The sequence below is a fragment of the Salvelinus sp. IW2-2015 genome, linkage group LG15, assembly GCF_002910315.2.
Source record: "Salvelinus sp. IW2-2015 linkage group LG15, ASM291031v2, whole genome shotgun sequence".
Classification (NCBI taxonomy): Eukaryota; Metazoa; Chordata; class Actinopteri; order Salmoniformes; family Salmonidae; genus Salvelinus; species Salvelinus sp. IW2-2015.
In genome coordinates this window covers 1592640-1606438 of record NC_036855.1, presented here as the reverse complement: position 1 = coordinate 1606438, position 13799 = coordinate 1592640, and positions in this window count along the sequence as shown.

Genomic DNA, 13799 nt, shown 5'->3' with positions numbered 1-13799 from the left:
TGCAGCAACAGAATGTAATTGATATGAACATAAGCCTGTAACAGAGTGTGGTTTCTAATATCAGAGTGTAGATTACCACTCAACACGTATCCCAAAAGTACAAAACATATGACATATGGTCATGTGAAGGGGAGAAACTGGAGGTGCCACATCACAATTTGGTTCTGTTGGAGTGTGTAAGTAAGGCCCAAATGAATCAGGAACTGATTAGACTTTAGCTTTGACACATGTGAATAAACTGGGTTGTTGCTGACATCTTGAGGACATGTTTATAACTGCTTCTTCACTTCATTTTCAAACGCTCCTCAGTAAACCTCAATATTCTAAAGCGATTCAGTGTATTTGATTCAACCAGCTTGTTGTCAGTGTGAACTCACATACAAAAAAAATATTTCAAATATTTGGGTGCATTTTAAGGATACATGTCATATTTAAAATTGGCCTAACATATTTTTCTAAAATATATTTAAAGGTCAAATGCAGTCGTTTTAATTATTATTATTATTTTTTATATCAAATCATTTCTGGGTAACAATTAAGTACCTTACTGTGATTGTTTTCAATTAGCAAAGAGCAATTTATCAAGTTAGAACTTTACTGGGACTGTCTGGGAGTGGTCTGAGTAAGGAGGGGAAAACTCAAAACTAGGTATTATTGGCAGAGAGGTTTGGAACTATTTCTTATTGGTCTATTAACTAATTTACCTCCTGGTGATGTCACCAGGCAGGTTAAAGTTCCATCCCACCAAAACAGGCTGACATTTCAGGCAGTCTTTTCAAACAGCTTTTACACTAAAAGGGCATTATCATAATTTTCACAATTTCACAGTATTAGACCAACCTCATACTGTGGAAGTATATATTTTCACATCACATTTTTGACATACAGTGTATATTTCATATATACATGTCCCTCCTTCCAGGATGCTACTCCTTCCTCCTTGCATATGCGTCTTCCTCCTCCTCCCAGTGGGAGTCTAGATAGAGGTGTTAAGAACCCAGCATGGAGGGGGAATGAAGAAAAAACATTCTAAAATGCACACAGCACATGCGAGCGGTTTCATGAGCTAGGTTTCCATCCAATTGGTGACAGATTTTAATGTGAATATTCACAAATCTGCATAAAAACAGTCTGCACACTTTCCCACCAGAGATGTGTTTCCATCAAACTATCTTTTTGCAGATATAAGGCTGTGCACGTAAAAATAACTTTTGGGGACCGAGTGGCGCAGCGGTCTAAGGCACTGCGTCGCTGTGCTAGGGGCATCACTACAGACCCGGGTTCGATCCAGGGCTGCATCACAACCGGCCGTGATCGGGAGTCCCATAGGGTGGTGCATAATTGGCCCAGCGTTGTCCGGGTTAGGGTGAGGGTTTGGCCATCATTGTAAATAAGAATTTGTTCTTAACTGACTTGCCTAGGTAAATAAAGGTTAAATAAAATATAAAATGTACCTGTTAAAAAAATATGTTAAATGGGTTTCCATCATATTTTCAGCTGATGGTGTTGTCACACAAAAAAGGAAGTGTTTTAAGCTATAGCGAATGTTCCCACTTTGGTATGGCACATGTACCTTAGCTATCAGCTAACAGATACAGTGCAGGTATAGCCTACATCACGTGTCAAACTCATTCCACGGAGGGCCGGTTGTCTGTTTTCTCTCCTCCCTTGTACTTTATTGATGAATTAAGGTCACTAATTAGTAAGGAATTCCCCTCATCTGGTTGTTTAGGTCTTAATTGAACGGAAAAACCAAAATCCAGCAGGATTGTAGGCAGATTATTATCTGGGACATAGGGGTCTATTAAGTCCACACCAGAGTGGATTAAGAAAATGAAGAACTAGCCTTGATGCATTCGTTAAAGTTAGTACTGAGGGGACCAAAGCTTTGCCAATGAAGAAAGTGATGTCAATAGTATAGGATGCAAGCGAGGGCATTCAGGATGTGCGGTGGTGCATTTAAAACTACACCGGTTGAGGCTTCACAAGTAGATACTGGGGAAATGCCACTATCCCTGAGAAGAGTTAAGCCAGCCCTGGCATACTGGATTGAAGGGTAGTACGGTAGACCATCATATACTGACAGTACTGGAAGAGTGCTGGGAATATGAACAATATCCAAAGAGGGGTTTTGGCTCAGAGATTGGAAAAAGGGTTGATGAATATGGACTCAGAGATGTTGTTATAGGGCCATCTGTGGCAATAGGAAATGTGCCACCATGTTGATCTGAGCCTGACAGAAGAAAATAAACAGTGGTGTGAAGAAGATAATGTAGGAACAATAGTGGGTATACTATAATAGTAATATGTTTTATTCTTGTCTTGCAGTGTATACAGATGGTTCAAAGGATCCCATGAATGGGAAGACAGGAGCAGGTGTATTTATTTCTGAATTCGATGTTATTAATCAATGCAAGAGACTAACTAATGATTTATCTGTATATTCAACAGAAATGGTTGCGATAGTTGTTGGATTCCAATGGATAGAGGAGGTGCAACCAAGCAGAGTAGTAATATGATGGGACTTTGCATCAGTTTAGTGTAGTTTAAGATCTGGAACGTCAGAACATGATGATTTATGGGTATAAATAATGATGCTGTTGTTTGGGTTACAAAGAAATGGTATTGAAATTCAGATCTGTTGGATTCCAGCTCATACAGGAGTTAATGGAAATGACACAGTAGATATAATAACAAAAAGAGCAGTGAGAAAGAATATTGTGGATATAAGGGTGCAGTTGGGTAGAGGGGAAAATAAAACATTGATTCTGGAAAATAGGTTAGATTGCTGTCAGAGACAATGGGATGAAAGTAGTAAGGGCAGACATTTTATTGTACAAAGAAATCTGTACGGGAGATAGTGTCATATAATGGGAACAGAAGGGAGGAGGTTATGTTTTGTAGGATGAGATTAGGAATATGGGATTCATATTTGAAATTGATAGGGAAACATGGTCCTGGAATGTGTAATGGCTGTATGGTAGAGGAAATGGTTGATCATGTATTATCATTTTGTGAAATGTATGATGTAGAAAGGGAGAGGTTGTTTGATAGGGTCAGAGAGGTTGGACGGGAATGGGGAGTGGGTGGTATTTTGGGTGGGGGTAATGGGAGTAGTGAGGTTTGTTGGGAATTATTTTATTTTATTCGAAATTCAGGGTTTGTTAAGAGAATATGGGGGTATAGATAGGTCGTGACCGGCCTCACACTCCAGTACAGTAGGTGGCGGTGTACACACCTGCCAGTTGGTTGCGATTTGCCAAATGAAGAAGAAGAAGAAGAAGAAGAAGAAGGAGAAGAAAAAGAAGAAGAAGAAGAAAAAGAGGAAGGAGGAGAAGAACCAACAGCCCTCTATGGAATTACTTTGACACCCCTGGCCTACGTGATGAGATTATTATGGACAAAATAGTAAGATTATTTCTATTTGCTGAACGACAGCCAAGGATTGATGATCATGTCACCAGAATAAACCCTCTATATTTATTGGAAAGGAGCATCAAGCTCATCCTCTTTCACTTTCACCACCCTGGGAAGTTCATCAGAACTTTCATCTGTAGCCTTTCATCTGTAGCTTTTTCCATTAGGCATGTTATGAAGTTATTTAATCGGACGTACTTTACTCGCATAAAAAGGTTGGATGGAAACCTGGTTAGTGGAGGGAAAGTGGATGGAAATGCGCTTGTATGAAATGACTCTCCTCCAATCACACGTCATCAGGCAAATGGAGTTAAGAGTGGAATCTCAAAATTAATGCATTAAGTGATAAAACTAATTTAGCTAGTTGTGCAAGACATTTTATACATGAAGGGATAAGTAGCATATCATTTCATAAGTAGAATATCATTTCATATCATAAGTAGCATATCATTTCATATCATAAGTAGAATATGGTTTTAAATGTTTGCATGCTTTTCTCCTTTGAGAAACCAATAGCTGATTCAAAGGGGGTGTGGCAGATTTCGAAACTCTTCCATGAAGGACTCAGTTAGGATACATTTGTGCTTCCTCGCCAAAAGGAGGCTATTGAGGAGGGATGGACCGTCTTCCGTTTCCCTGCTAAATGAATTAACACACTCCTCGACCACCTATCGGTTTCTGGGTCACGGATGAGAGAGCACGGATTTTTTCCCAAATTAGAAAACTTAGAAAAATTTGAAAAATTTGAAAAATTAGAAAAGGAAGGTTCCAAGCTGCTGCTCTTTTTCTCCTGCGTGTTCTTCTTCTTCTTCTTCTTCCCTTTCTTCTTCTATGGTATTATGGCGGTCCGCAAACAAGCGTAAGAGGTGCATGCCGCCAACTACTGTACAATCAATTATACTTGGTAATACAAAAACTATTAGCCGTCGTAAAAAAACACCATCCCATTCCACTATTTATCCCTATCTAATCCTCATTAAAACACCACTCCATTCTACTATTTAATCATATCTAATCCTCATTAAAACGCCACTCCATTCTACTATTTAATCATATCTAATCCTCATTAAAACGCCACTCCATTCCACTATCAACCTCCCTAGCTATTAAGACACCTCCCTAGCTACATTAAAACAACTCCCTGTGTGCATCCCAAATGGCACCCCAGTCCCTATATACGTAGTACCCTATTTATATTACACTATTTTTGCCAGAGCCCAAAGGGACCTGGTCAAAAGTAGTGCACTACATAGAGGAATAGTGGTGTCATTTAGGAAGCATTCCCAAATCACATGTCTACACCGGCTAATAAGTGGAAGCTATGTGAAACAAACTTTGAAAAGATTTAACGAGTTCCATTTGTTACAATTGATTTTGGTGTCATGTTTGATATGTTTGTTTGTTAAGCTCTTCAAATAATTAACGACAAACATAAAAATCCACCAAGAAACTGAAAACAAATGTAGATTTTTATTTGTATAGTTTTAATAAAACATGGACCTTAAAAGACCTGTGTCATTTTGTGTGTCCTCGTGTTATCATTCTTTTTTCACAAATTCCGAAAACTTTTGCACAGTACTGTATATATATATTGATATATATATATATATATATATATATATATATAGTATATATAAAAAGTGAATATTTTTTGTTTTTGCTCAATCTGAGCCTGGCAGGGCCTGGCTCACCAGCGGGTGGCCTATGTCCACCAGGCCCACCCATGCCTACGCCCCTGGATGCTACCATGATTATGGATAGTCTTGAATGAATCGTGAATAATGATGAGTAAAGAAAGTTAGACGCCATAAATATCATCATACCCCCCAAATGCTAACCTCCCTGTTATTGTAATGGTTAGAGGTTAGCATGTCTTGGGGTATGATATAAAATGCTAACCTCCCCTGTTATTGTAATGGTTAGAGGTTAGCATGTCTTGGGGTATGATATAAATGCTAACCTCCCCTGTTATTGTAATGGTGAGAGGTTAGCATGTCTTGGGGTATGATATAACATGCTAACCTCCCTGTTATTGTCATGGTTAGAGGTTAGCATGTCTTGGGTTTATGAATAGTTAAAATGTCCTAACTACCCCTGTTATTGTAATGGTTAGAGGTTAGCATGTCTTGGGTATGATATAAAATGCTAACCTCCCCTGTTATTGTAATGGTTGATAAGGTATAGTTTCATGGTTGGGGGTATGATATAAAATGCTAACGCTCCCTGTTTCGTAATGGTTGGAGGTTAGCATGTCTTGGGGTATAGAATAATATGCTTATGTATGTGGTTAGAGGTTAGCATTTCTTGGGGTATGATATAAAATGCTAACCTACCCTGTTAATGTAATGGTTAGAGTGTAGCATGTCTTGGGGTATGATATATAAATGGCTAACCTCCCCGTTATTGTATAATGGTTAGAGTGTTAGCTTGACTTGGGGTATGATATAATGGTAACCTACCTGTTAATGTAATGGTTTTGAGATTAGCATGCCTTGGGGTATGATTAAAATGCTACCTCCCCTGTTAATGTAATGGTTTTGAGGTTAGACATGTCTTGGGTGGTATGATATAAAATGCTAACTCCCCCTGTTAATGTAATGGTTAGAGGTTAGCATGTCTCTGGGGTATGATATAAAATGCTACCTCCCCTGTTTTAGATGGTTAAAGGTTAGCATGTCTTGGGGTATGATAAAAATGCTAACTCCCCTGTTATTTAATGGTTTTGAGGTTAGCATGTCTGGGGTATGATATAAAATGCTAACCTCCCCTGTTATTGTAATGGTTTTGGGTAGCATGTCTTGGGGGTATGATATAAAATGCTAACCTCCCCTGTTATTGTAATGGTTAGAGGTTAGCATGTCTTGGGTATGATTAAAATGCTAACCTCCCCTGTTATTGTAATGGTTAGAGGTTAGCATGTCTTGGGTTGTATAATAAATGCTAACCTCCCCTGTTATTGTTTTAGATGTTAGCAGTTGCATCTTGGGGTATGATATAAAATGCTAACCTCCCCTGTTATTGTAATGGTTAGAGGTTAGCATGTCTTGGGGTATGATATAAATGCTAACCTCCCTGTTATTGTAATGGTTAGAGGTTAGCATGTCTTGGGGTATGATATAAAATGCTAACCTCCCCTGTTATGTTATGACGTCTCGGCTGCTGCCTTGGCAGGAACTAATGGGCATCCCTAATAAATCCTATTAAATACAAATAATGTCTACCAGTTTGTGAAATGATACGCCTGGGTTTAGTTTGCCAAACCTCCAATGGAAAATAAACTGTTTTTTTCTCTCTAAGAAAAAGTGCATGCCTTTGCCAAATTTCACACCAAAGTGTTGACTCTGTGCAAACCTTGCCTTTTCTTTGGGGAGAAAAATTATTTTTGAAATTGAGTCCCTTGTAGGAAAGCTGAAAGAGTAATATTCTGAGTGTTACATTCCCTTTCTGTACGGTATATTATCTCTAACAACTGGACTCCCTCCATTTTATACAGAGACAGGTTGCGTACCACCACTAACGTGCTGGGAGACTCGATTGGCACAGGTATTGTTGCGTATCTGTCTCGTCATGAGTTACAATCCAAGGATGCGGAGATGGGGAACTCTGTGGTGGAGGAGAAAGACAAGAAATCCTACCAGCTCATCGCCCACGAGAACGAGTATGAAAACGAGAAGCCTCCAGACAGTGAGACCAAGATGTAGCACCACAGTTTGACCACTGTGGTGTTTTTAATCCCATGGTAAAGGGAAGCAACCCATATCAATCCTCAAAACACAAAAAAATGCTATTGTTTGTTTAGACCAAGAAGCTGAACCAAGAGTATGTACAGCATGTATTTTATTTGATCAAGAATTCTGCAGCCGTTCGTGCTAATTAGATTTCATTGAATAACTTCTGCAGCCGTTCGTGCTAATTAGATTTCACTGAATAACTTCTGCAGTCGTTCGTGCTGATTAGATTTCATTGAATAACTTCTTGATACTGATCTAATCAAGAAGATACAGTGGGGTCTGAAATCATTAACACCGTTGATAAAAATCTGCAAAAATGACCGTATCACATAAATAATTAAAATACTGAGTTATATTGTATGCACAAAAAAGGGAAGTTATATTATTTTATACTTATAGAATTATAGATACTTATAGATTTTGTTTAACAAGTCATGTATTCTTTTTTCAAAAAGGTAAGGGTCAAAATAATTGACACCSCTGTTTTCAATACCTTGTGAGGATAACGACACTGAGCCTTTTGATTAAATATTTTATGAGTTGGAAAACACATTGGGAGGGATCTTAAAGACCATTCCTCCATACAGAATCCATACAGATCCGTGATATTCTTCATCTGCGTTTATGGATTGACATGAAAATACCTGTGGTTTGAATCAAAGAGTGCAGTCCATAAGTGCAGACAACGGATATCAAGGACCTGGAACGATTCTGTATGGAGGAATGGTCGAAGATCCCAATGTGTTCTCCAATCTTATAACACATTTTAGAAAAAGGCTGTACCATTATTTTCGCAAGGGGAGGTAAACATTTGTTTTATTACTCGTTAAACAATATCTATTTCTCTGAGCAATTGTATTAGTACAAAATAATATAATTTAAAAAAGAAATGGAGCATACAGCATAGCTCAGTATTTTAATTATTTTTAACAGTATTTTTTGCTCATCTTTAACAGTGGTGGAAAAAGTACTCAATTATCATACTTGAGTAAAAGTAAAGATACCTTCGTAGAAAATGACTCAAGTAAAAGTGAAAGTCACCCAGTAAAATACTACTTGAGTAAAAGTCTACAAGTATTTGGTTTAAAATTTACTTTAGTATCGAAAGTAGCAGGAATTGCTAAAATATAGTTAAGTATCAAAAGTAAAAGTATAGCTCGAATCCCCGAGCTGGGGGGAGGCAGTCAACCCACTGTTTCCTAGGCCGTCATTGAAAATAAGAATTTGTTCTTAACTGACTTGCCTAGTTAAATAAAGGTCAAATAAATAAAAAGGAAACCATTTCACATTCCTTACATTAAGAAATCCAAACGGCAGAATTTTCTTTCTTTTTTTTATTGACGGATAGCCAGGGGCACACTCAGACGTAATTTACAAACGAAGCGCTTGTGTTTAGTGAATCCGCCAGATCAGAGGCTTTAGGGATGACCAGGGATGTTCTCTTGATAAGTGTGTGAATTGGACCATTTTCCTGTCAAAATGTAACGAGTACTTTTGGGTGTCAGGGAAAATGTATGGAGTAAAAAGTACATTATTTTCTTTAGCAATGTAGTGAAGTAAAAGTAGGCAAAAATATAAATAGTAAAGTACAGATTCCCCCCCAAAAACTACTTAATAAGTAGTACTTTAAAGTATTTTTACTTAAGTACTTTACACCACTGATCTTTATGGGTGTCAACAATTTCGGACCCTACTGTAAATTAATGGTTTTAAGTGCCTAGTATGAATTACATACATAAAATGTTGAACTTCTGAATTAGATACCCAGCAAACAATAATGAGTCATTATGACATCCCCAGGATGTCACAAAATGGTCGCCTAAAGTTGTCAGGACGTTGTGTCAAGGTCCCTCCTGGAGGTTTTTGTCTAGTTTCCAGTTCGTCCCCTAAAGGTCGCAAAGAAATGTTCTCCCCTGTAGTTTCATTACACATCACCCCCTGATCAGCATATCCTAAATCCAGAGGTCGTGAGTWAAATTTTTTTTWWAAGTCAGTACGAAGTGATCATGTCAAATGTAATCATTGATTATAGATTTTTACACTATTTTAGATGAACAGCCTACCACTTACCTGAAAACCGCCATACCATTATATTACTTATAATGGTTCAGGACACATGGGACCATCACGTGACAAAAACTTCCAGGGGACCATGACACAACATCCCAAGAATGTTCAGGGGATCTTCAGGCAACCATGACACAACGTCCTAAAAACGTCCTCGGGACAAACTAGGAACTATAAAAAGGTCCCCCAGATAATGTTCCCTTGGGACCATCCCAAACCCTTAAGAGACCTAACTGGGAACGTTGCTGATTGTCCTCAGGACGTCCCCTGTTTTCTGGGTAGGGAATAACTAAGAGTCCCTGCCACTCTTCCATAAGATGCCTTTACCATACCACTTGATGGTATTTAAAGTTCAACAGTTTGACAGAGATTATTTATTTTGATAAATCAGATGTGAAAATATGTGGTCTTTGCATCTTGCCTTTGTCTCTTATGCCATTTTTTTTTTACGGCTGACAAACCAGAATAGGTTGCCAAACCCTTTGCATCAGAGCGTTTTAGATTGAGGTTTTTGTTTGTAAAACTGCCAAACTATTATTTTCAACTAGAGGTGGGAGTTGAACAGTATGACAATTTCACATAATCATAATCGTACCAAAAATATAAACAATTTCTGTATGTTACAATTTTGGTCATGCCTTTTTGTGTAAAGACATTACAGGGATGCCTATTATGGTTGAACAAGTGTCATGATTTGATAGTGAAACCCTTGATGTCAAAGGGCTCTATTTTAACAAACGTAATGCAATGAGCGCAATAGCTGGCGGTGGCATGAAAGGGCTGGGTGTTGATGAATAATCAAGTTGTGGGTGTGTCGAGACTTGGCTCCTCACTGGCCAATCAGAACATGCTCCATGGTTGCGTCAAGTTGTGCATTTACGGTCTTTTATGTATTGTGTTGTCATCAACTCCAATTCGAATGTTAGTCCATTATAGCCTGGTTCCTTAAATAGCCTGCCCCCATGTTAGCTAAATATGTTGAACATGTTTGCAGTCCACATTAATCTAGTTGCATTTCTTCAATATGGAAATACATTGTTAAACATAGGCGTTCTCACTAATATAGGGGCTAGGTGTACTGTTTATTTCATGCTGGACATGGACATGCAAAACGTAGTCAATAAGTAATATTACATTCCCCAGGCTATTGATATAGCCAAAGAAGACAGTATATCATTCTAATCAAATTCTAATAAAAATGAAACCACAACTTGTTTTAAATAGGCTATGTTTAAATACAGTTGCAGGCACCGTAATTGCTGCGTTGGGCGTATAATACAGACAAGCAATTTAGACTATGGAGAGGGTTTTACGCGCATCCAAACTGGATAAAGATCCATTATGAAGAGAAAAGGGTCATGTCCGCTCACCGTTATACTGCTCGCAAATGTAATGTTTTATAAACATTATGGAACCATCTCACAGATCATATTTGCACTTCTACAGAAATAGCAGATTAAATTGCATTGCATTTGAACCTTAAACCAGCCTCACCATAAACCCATGGAAGGTGAATCTTAATAATACGTTTATCAAGTTAAGCAAATTAAACTTTAAACAGCACGTTTTTCAAACAACAATATTTTCTATATAGGATCGGGTCAGAAGCATGATATCATAAATCGCTTCTTTCGTTCCATGGTACTGTGTGCACACGCAGGCCTAAATGTCTTCACGCATAACATTTGCACATCTACAGTAAACGAAATACTAGGTTCCTGTCAATTGTATCGTTCCCTATGTGCGAGGTAGATTCTCAAAAAAATCGGCCATTAACATAGCATTATAGGAGGACTGAATAATTTGGATGAGCGTGTCTTCGGTAATAGGAGAAGGGGCGCTCTTTGAAAACGGTGATGGATAGTCTACTTGAACAAGCGAAATTCAGGTAGTCCATTTCAAGCACCTTTAATCATAGCCTACTTGGATAATGGCCAGGATAAAAAGCAGCACCAATGTGATCCTGCTAAACCAGCCTTGATTAAAGGGAGGATAGGTTGTGCTTGGTTTTCTAGCAAAGTAAACGAAATAGGGGGGAAACCAATCGTTTTTTATGCTTATAAATATGACATTCACAGCACAAAAGGCACATCTCTCCTTCTATGGGCACTATGCGTCATGGCAGGATAGGCTGCGCTTCCTCTCTAAAAATCCATATTATTATCAACTCTGTTACATGTTAAGACCTGCTTTTTGTGGGTCTTAAAACGTTAGCGCTGCTAAAGTTGTCACTTGCGCTCGTTTTTAAGGACACACATCAGATATTGGCACCCCTCCCACCTCAGCGCCATCGAGCTGATGTTAAACAGCTAAATTGCCAAACCTGGCATTAGGCCTGGAAAATGCCAGTGCGCCAGTTTTTACATGATGAAACTGCAAACTAACGTGCCTTTGACACTTGCGCCTCCTTAGAGCCAGCTGTAAATAGAGCACTAAAGGTAATTGTTACTTTTCTGCTTTTAAACTTTTCAGTCTATTATTCTCATCGAGATCCTATTAAATTGTAGTTCCCAGTTCTATGGTTATACTGTCGTAATGATTGGGCAGAAGAAAATCTAGAATGTAGAATTGATTGTGGTTGTTATGTGACATACCCAAAAGGTGCGACAAATACAACTTGAATTAACATGAAAATTGAATTAACTAATAGAAAATGTAATCACGCTCTAAAACTCATATAGTGAGAATTTTACATTTCTTCTCAATATTTTTGCTAGAAATTGTTTTGTATAGAAAAAAAGGTTTTGATATATGTATATATAGAATTTGAAGAGTATAAGATTACTTTAGGAGGATGATGGCTGTGAAGTTTCTGTAAAGACATTCCTTTGAGAACTAGAAGAGCCCCCTTTAACCTCCCTAGCTATTAAGAACCTCCCTAGCTATTAAGAACCTCCCTAGCTATTAAGAACCTCCCTAGCTATTAAGACAGGAGTGTAAGCTGCCTGCCTTGCAGGAACTAATGGGCATCCCTAATACAACCCCAGGAAGTGTAGCTGCTGCTTAGCAGGAACTATGGCATCCCTAATAACACCAGGAAGTGTAGCTGCTGCCTTGGCAGGAACTAATGGGCATCCCTAATACACCCCAGGAAGTGTGCATCAAGGAAACATCATACTGAACTTTAAGGAAACTTGGACATTTTCAGCTTCCAGGGAATGTGTGCAGATCCTTGCGACATAGGGCAGTGCATTATCATGCTAAAACATGAGGATGGCGGCGAATGAATGGGACAACAATGGACCTCAGGATCTCATCACGGTATCTCTGTGCATTTAAATTGCCATCGATAAAATGCAATTGTGTTCGTTGTCCGTAGCTTATGGCTGCCCATACCATAACCCCACTGTCACCATGGGGCACTCTGTTCACAACGTTGACTTCAGCAAAACGCTCACCCAAACGAGGCCATACACCTGATCTGTGGTTGTGAGGCCGGTTGCCAAATTCTCTAAAATGATGTTGGAGGTGGCTTATGGTAGAAAAATGAACATTCAATTCTCTGGCAACAGCTCTGGTGGACAATCCTGCAGTCAGCATGCCAATTGCACGGTCCCTCAAAACTTCAGACATCTGTAGCATTTTGTTGTGTGACAAAATTACACATTTTAGAGTGGCCTTTTATTGTCCCCAGCACAAGGTGCACCTGTGTAATGATCATGGCATGCCTGGGTTCAGTCACAGCCTGGGTTCGAACCCAGGTTTKTAGTGGTAGACCGCTGCGCCACTCGGGAGGCAGGAACAGCAGTATTCTAATCATTAGAATGCCTATGTCATAACTGCCATATCTGTATGTTAATTGGTTTGGTGGTTCCTTCCTGTCACCCACAACTTGATCACTCACCAACTGAATCAATAACCTGATCCCAGATCAGTTTGAGTTTGCTATACAGATATGGGATCAGTCTACTGAATCAACGCTGTGTTGATTACTTACGTATAAATGTGGTGAAAATCTTACATGTGACATACAACTGATTCATATTCTATTATCCATCAGCAGTCCTGTATTTCTTTTTCTCTCATAAACTTTGCCCTCGTTTTCCTGTAATGCAGAAAGCTTTCCATAGCTGTGCTCTTCCCTGAGAGGCCCCTGAGTGTGGCCCCTAGTCCAGCCAGTGTAGTTTAATAAGCCAGGCGCTGGCCAGTCCAGTATACTATAGGTGATGAGAGTCATCCAGACGTTCTCAAGCCCCAGGGGGGCGACCGCAGCACTGTGGGGATTCTCACCGAAATTTGGCACTCAGGAGCTGACAAATGATCTTGTGCTCAGATGTACTGTAGTGTTCCTGACAGCTTGACTGAGGGCTTCTTTGTACTGGTTCTCCACTGAGACGACGAGGGTCCGGAGACATCAGGCGAAACGTTAAATAGAACAGATTAGTTGTTCAACGCTGCCAATATTGTTATGTCACTGCCTTGACTTACTGTGTATTTGTTCCGTAGGCATGTGTAAGTTTGGAAATGCAGTAGCCAGTAGTCTAGAAAGAGCATATGTATTGTATTGTATTGTACCGTCACTGCCAATTATTTTTCCCTCTTACCAATGTTTTTTTATTTTTTTATTCATTTACAAGGTTGTAA